This window comes from Astyanax mexicanus, chromosome 25, assembly GCF_023375975.1.
Source record: "Astyanax mexicanus isolate ESR-SI-001 chromosome 25, AstMex3_surface, whole genome shotgun sequence".
In the NCBI taxonomy this organism is placed as follows: domain Eukaryota; kingdom Metazoa; phylum Chordata; class Actinopteri; order Characiformes; family Acestrorhamphidae; genus Astyanax; species Astyanax mexicanus.
Window position 1 is genome coordinate 5,152,010 of NC_064432.1, and position 18,412 is coordinate 5,170,421.

At 42.3% G+C, this 18,412-nt stretch overlaps 1 protein-coding gene across 1 annotated transcript in view; it reads left to right on the plus strand.

Moving 5' to 3' along the window:
- Window positions 1-18,412, plus strand: part of sclt1 (sodium channel and clathrin linker 1) — a 194,582-nt gene that overhangs the window by 67,362 nt on the left and 108,808 nt on the right. The window lies entirely within an intron of this gene.

Sequence of the window (18,412 nt, forward strand, 5' to 3'; positions counted from 1 at the left end):
TACAGGCTGCAGCAGTAATAGCCCTGAAGGGGTAATCAAACTGGTTGAAGAGCGACACTCTCCACCAATCAGGAGCTCTCTCCGAAGGTCACTGGGGTCACACGCTAACTGCTAACCCAAACGTCTGCCTGCAATGTGCTCTTACGGTCTCCTCCTGCTCTTTTATTACATTTGACACACACGTGTGTGTGTGTGTGTGTGTGTGTGTGTGTGTGTGTGTGTGTGTGTGTGTGTGTGTGTGTGTAAGCTAACTTTCCTCATTAGCCACATAAAGGTAATAGCACTTTCCTTTTGATGGCTCTGTTAATTAGCAGCCATCTAAAACCCTCGTAGTCCAGAGATTTCACAGTGGACACACACACATTCACACACACACATTCACACACACACATTCTCTCTCACACACACACACACACACACCCTCAGGCTAAGAGGATGTTACTCTAATTTATTCCCAAATGTCGGAACTCCGTGTGAACAGCACTTTACTGTTTTTTTAGATATTGGTGTGTGTGTGTGTGTGTGTGTGTGTGTGTGTGTGTGTGTGTGTGTGTGAGTTTTAATCATGCCGACCAAGTATTCAAGCTAATGAACTGATCGTAAAAGTGATGGGTTACTGTAAATTGTTTTTTTTATTTTTATTACCATTATTATTACAACCTCTTGTTAAACTGCTGTAAACTAATTAGGGTGGATCTATACTGCTGTAGGCTGCTAAATGGGTGGGGCTAAACTGCTGTAGGCTAAATAGGGTGAAGCTATACTGCTGTAGACTGAATAGGGTGGAGCTAAACTGCTGTAGACTGAATGGGTTGGGATAAACTGATGTAGACTGTTGAATAGGAGGGGCTAAACTGCTGTAGACTAAATAGGGTGGAGCCAAACTGCTATAGGCTGCTAAATGGGAGGGGCTAAACTGCTGTAGACTAAATAGGGTGGCGCTAAACTGCTGTAGACTGAATAGGGTGGAGCTAAACTGCTGTAGACTGCTGAATGGGAGGGGCTAAACTGCTGTAGACTGCTGAATGGGAGGGGCTAAACTGCTGTAGACTGCTGAATGGGAGGGGCTAAAGTGCTGTAGGCTGAATGGGTTGGGATAAACTTATGTAGACTGTTGAATGGGTGGAGCTAAAGTGATGTAGGCTGTTGCCTGGGAGGGGCTAAACTGCTGTAGACTGAATAGGGTGGAGCTAAACTGCTATAGGCTGCTAAATGGGAGGGGCTAATGTGCTGTAGACTAAATAGGGTGGAGCTAAATTGCTGTAGACTGTTGAATGCGAGGTGCTAAAGTGATGTAGACTGAATAGGGTAGGGCTAAACTGCTATAGGCTGCTAAATGGGAGGGGCTAAACTGCTGTAGACTGAATAGGGTGGAGCTAAACTGCTGTACACTGCTAAATGGGAGTGGCTAAAGTGATGTAGGCTGTTGGCTCGGATGCTGTACTGTAGAAAGAACTGAGAACTGACTTTTTTTTATTTATAATCTGACCACTTTTATACAGTATGAGTTATAGCACTGTCCCTGATTTACACTCTCTCTCTCTCTCTCTCCCTCTCTCTCTCTCTCTCTATTTCTCTCTCTCACACACACACTCACACACTGGGGTTGTAGTTATTACTGCTGTGAGTGTGTTAATAATAAGGGGGTGATGGTGTGGGTGGGAGTGTGGGAGCATTTGTAAATTGGACAGTGTGGATATGATTTATGAACAGGTATTATCATATAGTTTACACTCATCAGAGAGAGAGAGAGAGAGAGAGAGAGAGACTCTTATTTTGTAAACTGCTGCAGGTCTCTTATATTTGAAGGGTTCCTTCTCCCAACAGCAATTTTAAGATCTCTCCACAGGAGTTTAATGGGATTTAGATCACTTCAGAAATCTCCAGCGCTTTCTTTTCTTCCATCAATCTCTGGATGCTTTTTAAAGTAAGTTTAGGGTCATTGTCCTGTTGCAAGACCCATGCTCTAGTACACAAACCCAGCTTTCTAGCTTTCTGACACTGGGCTCTACATTGTGAAATTCTCAAAATCCTTTGGCAATCTTCAGATTTCATGAAAAAAATAAGAGACCACTTTAAAATGTTTTTTTTTATTTTTATTTTACCTAATTAAAAACCTCTGGAATAAAATCAAGAGGAAGATGGATGATCACAAGCCATCAAACTATTAAACCAAGCTGAACTGCTTGAAGAATTTTTGCACCACGAGTGCAGGCATTAAGTTATCCAAAATCAGTGTGTAAGACTGGTGGAGGAGAGAACATGAAGCCAAGATGCATGAAAAAAACTGTGATTAAAAACCAACAAGGATTATTCCACCAAATATTGATTATTTCTTAAAAAACCCTATGAATATGAACTTGTTTTCTCTTTGCATTATTTGAGGTCTGAAAGCTCCGCATCTTTTTTTTCCGTTATTTCAGCCATTTCTCGTTTCCTGCAAATAAATGCTCTAAATTACAATATTTTTATTTGGAATTTGGGAGAAATTTTGTCTGTAGTTTATAGAATAAAAAAGTGATTTTTTTTTTTGCACGAACAACTGCGGCTTATAGTCAGGTACGGCCTGGAAATGTTTTTTTTTTTTTTTTTTTTTGATTAGTGGGTGTGGCTTACGTTCAGGTGTGTTTAATAGCCCGGAAATTAAGGTTTGTACTTTTAGGCTGCTATAATGTTTTTTCTAAAGAGAAAGAGTGTGTTTGTATGTGTGTGTCTGTGTTCCTAGAGAGCTATGCCAAATTCTACCTTTGCTATATCCATCTTCCTACACACCTACACACACACACACACACACACTCACACACAAACACTCACACTTCCCATCTCCCTGCAGATTTATCAGCCGTTAGCTTCCTGCTCTCCTAACACGTAGCTCATGCAGCGCTAACGAAGCTAATCTGTAAACTTGACTGCGTTGGATTGTAAACAACCCGACAGTGGAGCGCACTCCTCCCCACCCATCCCTTATCCACCCCCCTTTCCCTCAGCAGCTCCACAGTGAGATCAACACGTGTGCCCCGGGTGTAATGCTAGCCCTGCTAATGCTAATGAGCTGATAAATAAAAATACAAGTCCTCTGGAGCCGCTCTTCCCCGAGCCGGACGGCCGGAATCGCGGCGGAATCGCTCGTCTGTGTGAAGAGAACAGAAAAACAGGAACAAACCGTTCACAGAGGGAGAAACGCAGAGTGTGTTTAGCCTAATTAGCGGCTAATGTATGCGAGAGCGCGAATTTCGGCCCCTCGCCAATTAAGAGCGTCTGAAAAAGATAAGAGGGGCATTCTCCACCCCGTTACGGCGGTTAAACAGCTTTCTTTTTACAGTCGTTCTTTTTCATACATTAGCCTGCTCTTATATTCCCTCTATTAGCACTGAAAGCAACGACGCACTAGCCTTGCGCTAATAGAGAATAATATTATTACACATTTACACAGCCCTGAACGCTCTCTCTCTCGCTCTCTCCCTCTCTCGTTCTCACTCGTTCTGCGAGACGTTTTTCTCTCATTTACTGCAATTTAGATCTGCTTTCGCTTTTAATTCTCAGTCATCGTTTACCGTCTATTAATGCTAATCACAGCCAATCACTTGTACAAGTGTCTTACAGGTGCTTTGGGTCAGTCAGGGAAGCTAATGCTAGCTTAGCTAAACTGTATTAACCACTTTTCTTATCTGCTTAACCTTTTACATCAACTTTATATGCATATAAACTTGAGTGACATCCCATTCTAAACTCCTGAACCCAACTCCTGAAAAACAAACCCCATACCATAATAATCCCCCCTCCACCAATCCCAGACCTGTCACCTTGCAACCACAAATTAAACTTATTCTATTTATTAAAGGGGATTTCAACTGATAAAAAAACATAAAAAAATAAAAACCTGAAACAGTATACAAAATATATCAATACTGTGTGGATATTCTTTGATCTGAACCATTCCACTGTAGCTCTGGCTGTATGTTTAGGGTCATCGTCTTGCTGGAAGGTCAATCTCCTTCCCAGTCTCAAGTCTTTCGCAGCCTTGAAACAGGTTTTCTTTTTTATCAACTCTTCTATCAACCAGCTTCCCTTTCCCTGCTAAAGAGATAGATAAGCATCCCACAGCATGATGCTCCCACCACCATGTTTCACAGTTGGGAAGAAAGTGTTGCAATCTAGGAAAAGCATTCCTGCTTTTTTTTTTCGCTTCACAACAAAGGCAAGATTGAAGTTCTTCGTACTCAAACCTGGCTGGACCTGGATTTGTCTCTAAAGACAATATGATAATTCCAGTCAACTGTAGTCCAGGTTTCTTCTGGTTTCTTCACTGGCGGCCACTTCTCTCACCAGGAGGTACACTACCCAAACAGTAGAAGCAAGGGTCTGCCTGAGGCTACGTTCACATTACCAGGCTAGAGTGACTCTCATCAGGTTTTTTTTTTGTTCAATGTGGGTCAGATCCGATTTTTTCATGGCTGTATGAACGTGCCAAGTCATTTTTTTTTTTTTTACGTCACTTTCATGTGTGTTTCTAAATCGGTTACGTATCCGATCTAATCCGCGGAAATGCGAAATGAACGTTAGCGGTCAAATCGGAATTCATGTGTTTTTGCTATTTGCTTTTTGCTTTTACGCATGCACTACATGCTTCTCTCTTGTACCCACACATCTATCTCTTCGTACAGCTATAGCTGCAAAAAAAAAAAAAAAAAACAGCAAAAGCAAACCACCTGTCCTTTTTTCTTTCTCTTCCTCAGACCTGAGCATGAACTTCAGACCAGCTGTTTTTGCTGTCCTGTGTCTCCACTCCAGCAAAAGATGCTCCACACGTCTCTTAAATATGTTTTTTTTTCATGTTGGTGGTAAAGAAGGCGGGGTTTCTACATGTTTCAGGTACAGATTCGTTCACATTACGCACACAGATACAGGTAACTTACATTTGTGAATGTGAACCGGCGATATCTGAGCAAAAAAAATTAAATTGGATTTGAACCATTTGGCTTGTAGTTTGAATGTAGCCTAAGATTGTTTTACGATTGTTCCAACCAATACAGCTGCGTCAAATGTAGTTTGTGCATCATATTGTGCGGTTTACAACAGTTTTTAGCCGTTTTCTCGGCGCATTTGTGGATCTAGGTTCTGCTGCAGCTGCAGCCGGCTGCCGTTAGTCATGTTGGAGGAAACTGTCAGCTACAAGTTGTTGAAACGGAGGCTGAACCGTGGCTTGACATTCTCTCGGCGCTTTCCGCGAGACTTTTCCATTAGAACGCGTCTGTTCTGATCAGACCGGCTAAAGCTGCAGCGGCGGCGGCAGCGCGGCTCTCTATTAAAGGCAAATGCAGGCATGATGAGAACTCTGCAGCAACCTGAAGGATCTGGGCCCTCGCTCTGAGAGCCGCTCGACCTCCAATCAGGTCCAGACTGGTGTGTGTGTGGAGGTGCGGGAGTGTGTGAGCGTGAGTGTGTGGCAATCAAGTGTTCTATAGCCCATGCTGTGGTGCAGCACTCATTGCTAGCTTCTATTTGGACTCCAGATTTAGGGCCATTTAAGAACCCTGCTGGGCTCTTAGTGCTCTCAGGATAAAATGTACTAAAAACACGTTCTAAAGCCCAGCAGGAGAACGTTCAGGGACTTCTGTCACATAAATTGATTCACTTTTGATCAGTTTAATTAAATAGAATTGAACTATCAAGCCAATTATATTGGAAACACTTACCTGTACTTCTGTGCTTCCACTTTCTGGCGGCCACTTTATTAGAAACACCCACTACTACTAACACTATCTTGAGCTTCCACTTACTCGTGGCCACTTAATTAGAAACACCTCTAAAACTACTACTATCATGTGCTTCAACTCACTGGTGGCCACTTTATTAGAAACAACTCTAAAACTACTACTATCATGGGTTTCCACTAACTGGTGGCCGCTTTATTAGAAACACTTCTAAAACTACTACTGTCATGTGCTTCCACTCACTGGTGGCCACTTTATTAGAAACATCCCTACGACTACTACTATCATGTGTTTCCACTCACTGGTGGCCACTTTATTAGAAACACCCTAATACTACTATTACGATCATGTGCTTCCACTTACTTGTGGCCACTTTATTAGAAACACCCTAATACTACTACTACTATCATGTGCTTCAACTCACTGGTGGCCACTTTATTAGAAACACCTATAAAACTACTACTATCATGTGCTTCCACTCACTGGTGGCCACTTTATTAGAAACACCTACTACTACTTCCTTCTGCTTCCTATACTTGTATTGGCCATATTATTAGGAACACCCATCCTGTGTTTTCAAAGGTGCAAGGTAGGAATGTTTTCATGTGTGAGTGTGTGTGTGTGTGTGTGTGTGTGTGTGTGTGTGTGTGTGTGTGTGTGTCGGAACTGTGTAATTTCCCTCTATTGGTCTGGGAGCGGTGCTGTGATGAATCGGTTACCGTGACGCCGTGTGACGGTGTTGTCTGATTAATTCTCTATTGATTAGAATAGAAAGCTGTTATTTTAGGCTGTTCTGATTGTCACGCTCCTGTTCTCCCCGAGCCAATAACCAGCCGTCAGCCCCAATCACACACACACACACACACACACACACACACACACACACACACACACACAGAAAGATCAATACCCATCTCATATTTACTGTATTCAATTCATCACTGCTGGAAGGGAACTGTTCAGAGCTCTGAGCTCTCCCAGCTGATTATGTACAAACACACACACACACACACACACACACACACACACACATTCATTCATACACAAAAGTATGTCAATGCACTGTTTACGTTTACCGCACAATTAAGATGATTAAGAATCCAGCTGCAATCAATTATACAATAATATAAATATATTAAATGAAATTCTATAGTCAAATTAAATGCAAATCCAATTAAATAAAACTACCTACCTAATTTTGACAGTGAAATTAACAAGCAATATTTAAATTAAATTAAATTAAATTAAATGTTAATATATTATTATTCTATTGTTAAAAAAAAAACAAAAACAAGCTACACTACAAGAGAAAATGCACAAATCACTATGATTTAATTCACTATAAACAATAAAGTGGCCACCAGTGAGTGGTACTTTTTTTGTGATTTATTTACACAGTACACTCAAAATGCAGAAAGTTACAGTATGTACATGGTAACAGACCTCCTCCCACACACACACACACACACATACACACACACACACACACACAGGGCAGTAATGTAAGTGTGTGAAATGTCGTGGTGAGTGGAAGACTGTGAGTGAATGTTCTGCCACTTTATTCATCAGAGGCTTTTCTGTGAGTGTGTTTGACACAGTCTGCTCTAAATTGCCCCAGGAGTCTCGGTGTGTGTGTGTGTGTGTGTGTGTGAGTATGTGTGTGTGTGCCTCCAGGGCTAGCCGTGTGTGTTCTTCACACTCTCTCTTCTGTTCTACACTCCATTTCTTCTGTTTGAGGGTTCAGTCGCCGTGTGTGTGTGTGTGTGTGTGTGTGTGTGTGTGTGTGTGTGTGTGTGTGTGCAGACGCATTCCTGCTGTGAGAAGCTGAAATTTCTCCATATCTCAAGGTTAGCCACGCAGTGTTTGGCAGGAGGCGTTATTTTTTATGCCACATATACAGTATTACACACCTTCCTCCTCCTCCACCACCACCATCATTCTCTCTCTTTCTCTTTTCTGACCCAAGGTTCCTCTGCATTCAAATGCATTTGTATTCTAGAACCTTAGAAAAACGTCCATCAGAACATATTAGAACATTGATGCACCGGATACTTTCATCAACACACAAGTTCCAGCTAGTCTCCGCTCCCAACAACTTAGTAACACATTCATTTTTTTTGTACCTAGATTTAGATCTAAAGCTTTGAGACTCCAGAGAACCCCAGTGAGAGCTATCATTATTCACTAATGGAGAAATGGAGGGCATGGGCAACTCATCCAGGAGGTCCCAAAAGCCAGAACCCAGAACAACATTTAAAAACCGCAGGCCGGACGCCGAGTGGTCCAGCGGTCTAAAGCGCTGCCACTATGAGCAGGAGGTCGCAGGTTCGAACCCCCACTCATGCAGCTTTGCCATCAAGCTGCCGGCGCTCAGAGGGAGCACAATTGGTCCTGCTCCCTCCGGGTGGGTACAGTATATGGCGCTCTCTCCCCACATCACTCCTAGGGTGATGTCTGCAGCACAGGGCGTCTGTGAGCTGATGTATATGAACCGAGTCGCTGCGCTTTTCTCCGAGCGTTAGTGCTGTGATGCTACTTGAAAAAAAAGCGGTGGCTGACTTCACATGTATCAGAGGAAGCATTTGTTAGTCTTCTTCACCCTCCTGGTGTGTTGGGGGGCATCACTAGTGATAGGGGGAGTCCTAACGAGTGGGTTGGGTAATTGGCCGTGTAAATTGGGGAGAAAATGAAAAAAAAAGAAATGTGTGGAAAAAAAATGGACGTGTGCAGGACATATTTCTGCATCGTTTTTCAGCAGGACAGCGCTCGTCCACATATAGCAAACCTTTTTTCACCGGAAATCATAGCTCTAATTACTCTAAAATGCCAAGTAAGTTCTAAATATCGCTTTGAAATACAGTTTTAACGCATTCTTCATTCGCACTCTTTCTTTAAAATCTTCTTTCGCCCTCAGGCCTAAAACTGTGTGCTTTATGGCGAGAGCACGAGGACGGGCGGAATACCGCTCTCTCCGTCCATGACCGGAACCTTCATCTGAATAATAGATTAACCGAAAGCCTCCCAAAAAGCCAGGCGTGCAGATCAAGTGTTCGCCCTGAATATGAACAGCAAGGTTAGTGTGGAGTTTTGTCGGAGAGCGTGTTCCGCTGTAGTTTTAATAATTCATTATAGGTGCCGAACAAAAGCCTGCCGTCCGTGATCAAAGCGGGCGATAAGAGCCGACGGGTTCATTCAGAAACTATGAGCTCAGCGCTCTGTAGGTCAGGAGAAGGGTTCTCTAATCAGTGCTAAAGTGATGTGGCAGTTAATAGACGTGGTTTAAAGTAAAGGTGCCGATGGGTTCTTTGGATTAAGACTAAAAAAGAACCAACAGGTCAAGCCCAAACTTCTTTTTTAAACACTTTATACAGTTAAACGGGATTAGTTTAGTCTTTTACTACTGGCAACTTCGGTTCTATTGACTGTGACTCTTCTATTTGCTTACTGGATGTGTCTTCAAGTCATTGACACTCACTGTCAGTGTGTAGTCAGTCCCCCTCCCCAAGCTAACTTACGTTAACTTGGAGATCGTACAGTATATGGTGGTGTCGTAGGCTGTAAGAGCAAGTTACCAGTTTCAGCGCTGCTGGATAAGTGCAATACTGTTCACTGTAAAGCATTTTATTTTTGTGTTTTGTCAGTATGTTGCATTTAGCATATATAATAAATATTATACCACCGTTAGTTCCGACCCTGCAATGTGATTGGCTGACAGGCTTTTTTATGAGGGACGTTATCAGCCGGTAATGCACTCTAAACAAAGCTCTCCATGTATTACTTACCCTGCCTGTGTTACATACAGGTAACCAAGCAATGATGCAGCGCTTACAAACCAAATACAAACCAACAAATGCGATGTCATTAAACACCACTGGGAGCCGCTGGATCCCATAGGCACAGTTCAAAAATGCCACCACTATCAGGTTAAGAGTTGTTGTTATTATTAAAATAAAAGCTTAAGTATATATATTTTCCAGTTAATAAACTTTAATTCTTAAAAAAAAAAAAAACATTTTCTTTTAAAAATCAAACGAGCGCTGGACCTTAATCTACACAGATTTGGGTGAGAAAAGCTCTTATGTTTATTTACATTTAAAGCCACATTTTTGACTACAGATAACAATAGCAACAATGCAGCGCTTATAACGGCACAGCTACAAACAGAGCAGCAATGGATGTCGCGGAGTGTTTATAACCATACAGATCATATTTTATTATTATTTTTTCGTCCTCTTTAACCCAAAATCTTATGATAAACAGTGATAACGGATCTGTGGTATCATTTAAGCAACAATACACTCGAGGTTCGTGCTATAACGTGTAATATTGGCACTGCTGTCGAGTGTATTATTGCTTAATTATAAAACATATCTGAATGAATGTTTTTTTGAGTTAGAAGTAGCAAAGAAATTGGTCATAAATACAAGTTTAAAGTTTGCTTAACTCAAGACTTTTGAGACGACCAGTTTCCTTAAATTATTTGAGTAAATTCCACTAATCCAGACTGATGTGCTCTCTATTCGTTTTGCACTTTTCGTAATGCCCATAGATAGTTGATATTAGGGATGCACCGATACCACTTTTTCCTTACCGATACCGGCTTTTCTGGTATCAGCCGATACCGAGTACCGATACCGATACCAACTGTTTTATCCTGAATAAGAGATAATAACCTGATTGGCTGCTCCGCAGTTTCAACCTTTTTTTTTTTAAGGTCTGTTAAGATGATTGGCTGCAGTAGATTATGATTGACTAGGAGCTCCTGTTGTCGATATAAAAAAATATTCAATTGAACATGTAATGATCAAAATATGGTGAAAGCCAGAGGTGGAAAGTAACAAATTACATTTACTCAAATTACTGTAATTGAGTAGATTTTATGAGTAATTTGTCATTTTTAAAGTCGTTTTTAAAATAGGTAATTGTACTTTTACTGAAGTTCATTTTGACACAAGTAATGTACTTCGCTACATTGGAAAACTCCCGATTACTGAGTAAAAAATGAAATGCTGGGGGGAAAAAAACAAATTGTCTGAACTGTAAAACTATAAAAATATGGTTTATAGTCAAATATATGACCATAACTTTTTAACAGTAAAGAAAAAAATGGATCATAGAAACTTGTGCCACTTGCTCTTAAAATGTTTTATGGGGTGGTTTGAACAAATACCTTAATTTATGATTTGTACTTTTTTACATTATACATAAATAAAAGTATATAAATAAAAAAGTAACTATGTAACTTTCACTCAAAGTAAATTTTAAATTGAGTACTTTTTTTACTTTTACTCGAGTAGATTTTTGGATGGGTACTTTTACTTCTACTTGAGCAAAATTTTAGCAAAGTAAAGGTACTTTTACTTAATTACAATTTTTCAGTACTTTTTCCACCTCTGAGTATCGATATCGGTGCAACCCTAGTTGATATCCTGGTGCTCTCGCGACAAACTGTTGGAAGCTTTCTTATTCTGATTCCTACCCAGATGGGTGTATCCAGATGGTAAAGCATTCCAATGGATGGATGGTCTAGTACCTCCGAATGGAGGAGAACTGAGCGCGTGCAGAGCGCCTTTGTCTAACACGCCAGCCCCCGCCGCAATCAGAAGTGTGGTTTTTTTTCCCGAACTAGTCCCTGGAGACCATCAAACGCTGCACGTTCTTGCTTCCTCTCGCCTCCCCGTCCACCTGTCGCAGTTATTGGCGGTTTGAACGGCTCGGTTCAGGTGTGCTGGGAGCTAGGATGGAGTTAAAAGCGTGGACTGTCTGGAGCTCCCCCGAGGACTAGGCTGGGAAAACAGCCCTGCCTTCGGTTGTCTGGTCTTTCTAAGGAGGTCTGCTGAATAATACATGCTGGCGTATGGCTAGGAGTCAAATCTGAGCTACATGGAACTCTGCGGTGAGAAGCAATGCGGGATCTTTTGCCGTTTGAAGAGAAAAGGCCTACATTAACCTCTGGCGGTGCCTGGTGTGATGTTGCTCCAGGCAAATGGACAAAGGCCATGTTACATCCTGGAGTGTCCATCCAGCTTTATAGCTTCAGGCCAGAAGCAACAGAAGCTGTGATGCATAGCTAGTGGTGTAGCCGGCAGGTGGATCACTTGTTTCTCTGATTGGAGGGAGTAAGGGGTGGGTTTATATGCTTAAGGATTTTAGAAATTAATGTTCAGATAGGTCTTTTTGAGAACCTACCAGTCAATTGACCTCTCCAGGGGAGTCCTAGGAAGTGTGGAACTCAGTTTTGTATTGCATTTCTGTTCTTTATCTAAGCTTTTTAATGTAACGTTCTTAGGTCATGGGGAGAAGCTTGCTTTCCCCCCCCTAGAGAAACCAAAATGTTTTGCGGCTTATGAATAAGAGCTTGAGCCCCCCTAGTGTTTTATGAGGGACGTTATCAGCTGGTAATGCACTCTAACCGAAGCTCTCCATGTATTACTTACTCCGCCTGTATTACATACAGGTAACCTAGCAATGATGCAGCGCTTACAAGCCAAATACAAACCAACAAATGCAATGTTATTATACACCACTGGGAGCCGCTGGATCCAATAGGCACAGTGCAGCAATATAGGCATCTCCAATAGGCCCCACAAATAAATAAATCGCCCAGCGATGCGAAAATATGCATTATTACACACATTATCAGCCACCAGTTTCAGGTTAAGACTTGTTATGAATAAAATAAAAGCTTAAGTGTATATATTTTCCAGTTAATCCCAAAAGTTGACCCAAAGTTTATTGTGGTCTACGGAAGTATGGTTGCGCCACCTAGTGGAACCACAGTGTTTTGTGGTTTATAGATATAGATATATAGATATAACTTACGCTTTTATCCATTGATCCAATGTGAGCAGTCACGCCCCCCCCCCCAACATGATGACACCCTGCTGCCATCAGGACAATAAAACTGGTAGGAGCTTGGTTTGGTCTAGATGGACTAGATGGTCTAGTACCTTGATTTTTTGTAGTAATCTTGGCCCCCAAAGTAGCCAAACTTGCTTACGCTCTTTGGACGCAAAGTTTACTGTGGTTTATGTATGGTTTAAGTATGGTTTGCGCCATCTAGAGGACCAAAAGAGTGTAAGAGTGTGGTTGTGGTTTACAAATAGAAGCTCATAACTCCCAAATGGACCCACAGTGTATTGTGGTTTTTGAGTAGAAGCTTGAGCCCCCTATTGGGCCCAAAGGTGTTTTGTAGTTCTGGGTAAAAGTTAGTGGAATTGTATTGTGCTTTTTGACTAGAAGCTTACGTTCACAAGAGGAACAAATGCGCCTTTGTCCCCTAGTTGACCCAAAGTGTACAATGGATTTGGGGGGTACAAAGGTTTGTGCCCCCTTGTGGATCGAAAGTGCTCTTTGATTTATGGGTGGAAGCTAGTATCCCCTAGTGGACCCAAAGTGCTTGTGCTTATAGTGGGCCCAAGTTGTTTAGTGGTTTTGGGTAGAAGCTTGGGTCTCCTAGTGGACCCGAATTGTGTTGTGTAGTTGAGAAGTGGATACTACTTCTATGCCCAGAAGTGTGCCCACAAATGTGCTGATTCCCTCTACTGGGCCCACAGTGTGTTGTGGTTAATACATGGACTCTAATTACCTCTATTGGACCTTTTGGACTGTTTGTAGCCAATTCTTTAGACTTTATTTCAATGGGAACTTTCAAGTGCATCTAAAAAAAAGTAGAATATCATTGAAAAGTTGCTTATTTCAGTAATTCGGTTTCAAATGTGTATTCTTTACAACCAATTGGTACTTTTGGCTCAGAAAACTTAAGTATTACATAAGACCAATTGGTACTTTTGGCAGTGTGGGCAGTGTGCCAAGTCCTGCTGGAAAATGAAAACCAAAGTTATATCCAAAGTCAGTGCAGCTTTGTTTTCCCAGAGAATCTTACAGCACTTCATGCTTCTTCCCTCTGCTGATTATAACTTTTATGGAGATGCTGGATTTCATTTTCCAGCAGGACTTGGGCACACTGCCCAAACTGCTAAAGGTACAAATTGGTCTTGTATAATATAATATTCTAATTTTCTGAGACACTGATTTTTGGGTTTTCATTGGCTGGAAGCCATAATAATGAAAGATAAAATAAATAAACTCTTAAAATAGATAATACATCTGTATAATATGAGTTTTTCACATTTTGAACTGAATTACTGAAATAAAGTTACTTAAATAAATTTCAAAAGAATATCAATGATATTCTATTGTACTTTACTGTACCTGGTTCTCTGAATTATGAGTAGAACCTTGAACCCGTCCAACTCTTGTGGACCCAAGTTATACTACAGTTTGGTGGCATTCCTGTTTCCTATTAATCCAGCATTAGAGTTTCAGTCACGTTCTCCGGAGCGCCTCACTTCTTTCCTTCCCCCTGTTTTCTTTAGGTCTAACGTCTCCCTTCCGTGTTATTTTCTTTTCCTTGAACAGATTTACAGCAGCCCCGGTGGGTCAGAAAGTGCGGGCGGTTTGCTCTGATCACGGCGGAGCTTGTTATTCACAGTTTATGAATTTTGATAAAGTACGATCCGGGCGCCTCAGCGCCGTTCTTCTATTTCCTGCTGAAATAGCGCCAAACCACCAGAGAGAGACTTCTCAGTATTTATAGACACTCCGACACCAGGGACACCTACAGCCTACACAGACGAGAAAACAGCGAGAGAGAGAGAGAGAGTGTGTGTGTGTGTGTGTAGTGTTTGTGTGTGTTTTTGTGTGTTAGACTCTTTGTATGCGTCTGTGTTGCGCACTGATTGTTTCTCTATCAGCCGTGTTTAAATGACTTTTAACGAAAAGAGCAGCACTTTGTTTACAAGAGAAGAAGACAAGCATTAAAACAGCTGTGTGTGTGTGTGTGTGTGTGTGTGTGTGTGTGTGTGAGTGTGTGTGTGTGTGTGTGTGTGTGTGTGTGTGCATGCACTGAATCAAATGTGCATTTTTCACGTCCTCAATGAAATGTGGAAAATAGCTCGTCTCTTTGAAGAACGCTTCACTCAGTTTAACATCAATCTGTACCAGAGAGAGAGAGAGAGAGAGAGAGAGAGAGAGAGAGAGAGAGAAGGAGAGATGGAGAGACAGAGAAAGGGTGGAAAGGATGAAGAGAGAGAGAAACTAAACAAAAAGAACATGAGAGAGAGAGAGAGAGAGAGAAATTGGGGGCTGAGAGAGAGGAAGCAATGGGAGAGAGAGAGAGAGAGAGAGAGAGAGAGAGACAGAAAGGAAGAGGGTGGAAATGGAAAGGATGAAGAGAGAGAGAGACTAAACAGAAAGAACGAGAGAGAGATAGAGAGAGAGAGAGCAATTGGGGCTGAGAAGCAATGGGAGAAAGAGGAAGTAAGGGAGAGAAAGAGAGAGAGAGAGAGAGAGAGAGAGAAGGAGAGATGGAGAGACAGAGAGAGGGTGGAAAGGATGAAGAGAGAGAGAAACTAAACAAAAAGAACGTGAGAGAGAGGGAGAGAGAGAAATTGGGGGCTGAGAGAGAGGAAGCAATGGGAGAGAGAGAGAGAGACAGAAAGGAAGAGGGTGGAAATGGAAAGGATGAAGAGAGAGAGACTAAACAGAAAGAACGAGAGAGAGATAGAGAGAGAGAGCAATTGGGGCTGAGAAGCAATGGGAGAAAGAGGAAGTAAGGGAGAGAAAGAGAGAGAGAAAGAGAGCAATTGGGGGCTGAGAGACAGAAAGGGAGAGGGTGGAAATGGAAAGGATGTAGAGAGAGAGAGACTAAACAAAAAGAGCGTGAGAAAAGAGAGAAACAGAGCAATAGGGAGCGAGAGAAATAGAGAGAGAGATAAAGTGTGATGACAATAGGGAGAGAACAATAGGGAGAGGGGGAGATAGAGAAATAGGGAGCAATGGGGAGAAACGCTAAAGGAAGGAGTGTGAGAGAGAGAGAGAGAGAGAGAGGGAGAGGGTGGAAATGGAATGGATGAAGAGGGAAAAAGACAGTGAGAAATGAGAGCAATAGAGAGAGAGAGAAACAGTGGGGAGAAAGACTAAAGGAAAGAAAGTAAGAGACGGAGGGAGACAGAGAGAGAGTTAGTGGAAATGGAAAGCATGAACAGAGAGATACTAGACAGAGCAATAGAGTGAGAAAGAGACCAAAGGAAAGAAATCGAGAGAGAGAGTGAGAGTGAGAGAGAGAGAATGGACTGAAAGACAGAGGCATTAATGGGAGCTAGACTGAAGACAAGAGAGAGAAAGTATGAGAGGGAGACTAAGCAAAAGAGAGAGAGAGAGTGATAAAGAGAGACAAACTGAGAGAAATTGGGGACCGAGACAGAGGGAGAGGGAGAAATGGAACAATACACTGAGAAAGTGTGATAGAGAGAAAGAAAGAAAGAAAGAGAGAACAATAGGGAGAGGAGAAAGACGGAGAGAAAAGGGAGCAATGGGGAGCAACACTAAAGCAAGGAGAGCAATAGATAAAGATAGATAAAGAGAGAGGAGAGAGATCAAAAGAGCAATACGAGAGATATGAAGAGAGAGATAAAAGGAGAGAAATGAGAGAGGTGAAAAGAGAGAGAGAGAGAGAGAGGGAGGAAGGAAGGAAGAGAGAGAGGTTAGTGTGGTATTCAGTGAAGCAGGATGGCATTTATCTCTCGTATACAGACTCTCAGAACAGCACTGTGCAAATCTGTGTTTTTGTCTTTTTGTGTGTGTGTGTGTGTGTGTGTGTGTGTGTGTGTGTGTGAGTGTGTGAGACGTGCTTTTGGCAAGGCAGTAGTGCTCCCTCACCCGGTGTACTGATGTACTGATGGCATTTCACACACAGTTTGTAGGAATGAGCTACATATATCTCAGAGAGAGAGCGAGAGATCATCCACATGATGCTCCACCATCACTAAACTGGACTCAGTCTTCAATGAGGAACATCATCTCCGCAACATGATGCTCCACCGTCACTAAACTGGACTCAGTCTTCAATGAGGAACATCATCTCCGCAACATGATGCTCCACCGTCACTAAACTGGACTCAGTCTTCAATGAGGAACAGCATCTCCGCAACATGATGCTCCACCATCACTAAACTGGACTCAGTCTTCAATGAGGAACAGCATCTCCGCAACATGATGCTCCACCATCACTAAACTGGACTCAATCTTCAACGAGGAACATCATCTCCGCAACATGATGCTCCACCATCGCTAAACTGGACTCAGTCTTCAACGAGGAACAGCATCTCCGCAACATGATGCTCCACCATCGCTAAACTGGACTCAATCTTCAATGAGGAACAGCATCTCCGCAACATGATGCTCCACCATCGCTAAACTGGACTCAGTCTTCAATGAGGAACAGCATCTCCGCAACATGATGCTCCACCATCGCTAAACTGGACTCAATCTTCAATGAGGAACATCATCTCCGCAACATGATGCTCCACCGTCGCTAAACTGGACTCAGTCTTCAATGAGGAACATCATCTCCGCAACATGATGCTCCACCGTCGCTAAACTGGACTCAGTCTTCAATGAGGAACAGCATCTCCGCAACATGATGCTCCACCGTCGCTAAACTGGACTCAGTCTTCAATGAGGAACAGCATCTCCGCAACATGATGCTCCACCGTCGCTAAACTGGACTCAGTCTTCAATGAGGAACATCATCTCCGCAACATGATGCTCCACCGTCGCTAAACTGGACTCAGTCTTCAATGAGGAACATCATCTCCGCAACATGATGCTCCACCGTCACTAAACTGGACTCAGTCTTCAATGAGGAACATCATCTCCGCAACATGATGCTCCACCATCACCAATTAAGGCCCCATCCACACGAACCCGGGTATTTAAAAAAAACGAGGTTTTTGTCTTCATTTTTGGCCTTCTGTCCACACAAAAACTGCGTTTTCGGTCACTGTTATCGTCCTGTTCGTGCTGAAAGTGTGTTTAGTCTGTTACCATTGACCATCGCTTCTTTTCTATTGGTTTTGGCACAATCTATTTGCATACTGGGTGTGTCTCATAGTTTCTAACACTCACTGTCAGTGTGTAGTCATTCCCTCCACACTGTAAAAAAAAACAAAACTTAAAATTGTTCTCCTAAATGTGTTGTTTTTTTTTAATCACATTTTTCATGCATCTTGGCATCATGTTCTCCTCCTCCACCAGTCTTACACACTGCTTTTGGATAACTTTACGCCTTTAACCCCGGTGCAAAAATTCAAGCAGTTCAGTTTGGTTTGATGGATTGTGATCATCCATCTTCCTCTTGATTATATTGCAGATGTTTTTAATTTGGCAAAATCATAAAAACTCATAATTTTTAAGCGTGTACTTTTTTAAGAAAAGAAGAACGTTTCGTTTTACTGATCCGCAAATAAAAAAACGCATCCCGGCTCTTAATTAGGCAGTGAAGTCGTAGACGTGTCTGTGAGACGAGTGTGTTTTATTCCAGGCGGTGTGAGATGCGTGAGATGTTTATTCCTCCTGACGGCGGCAGCGTTTCTTGTTTTGCGTCTCTTGTTGTCGTCTTGTCCGCGCCGAAGGTGTGGCAGCCGTCTTTTGTTTTCTCATCAGGGGTCCGGAGCTTGTTGGCTTCTTTTTGTCTAAGTGAGCTCTCGCCAGGAAATTACAACACGTACACACACACACACACATACACACACTCATACACACACTCACTCGCGTGTGCGTGACTGTCCTCTGTAATTATGCAGCAAAGACAAAAGCAGTGTGTGTTCATCTTCCAGGGGAGATGAGAGAAAAAA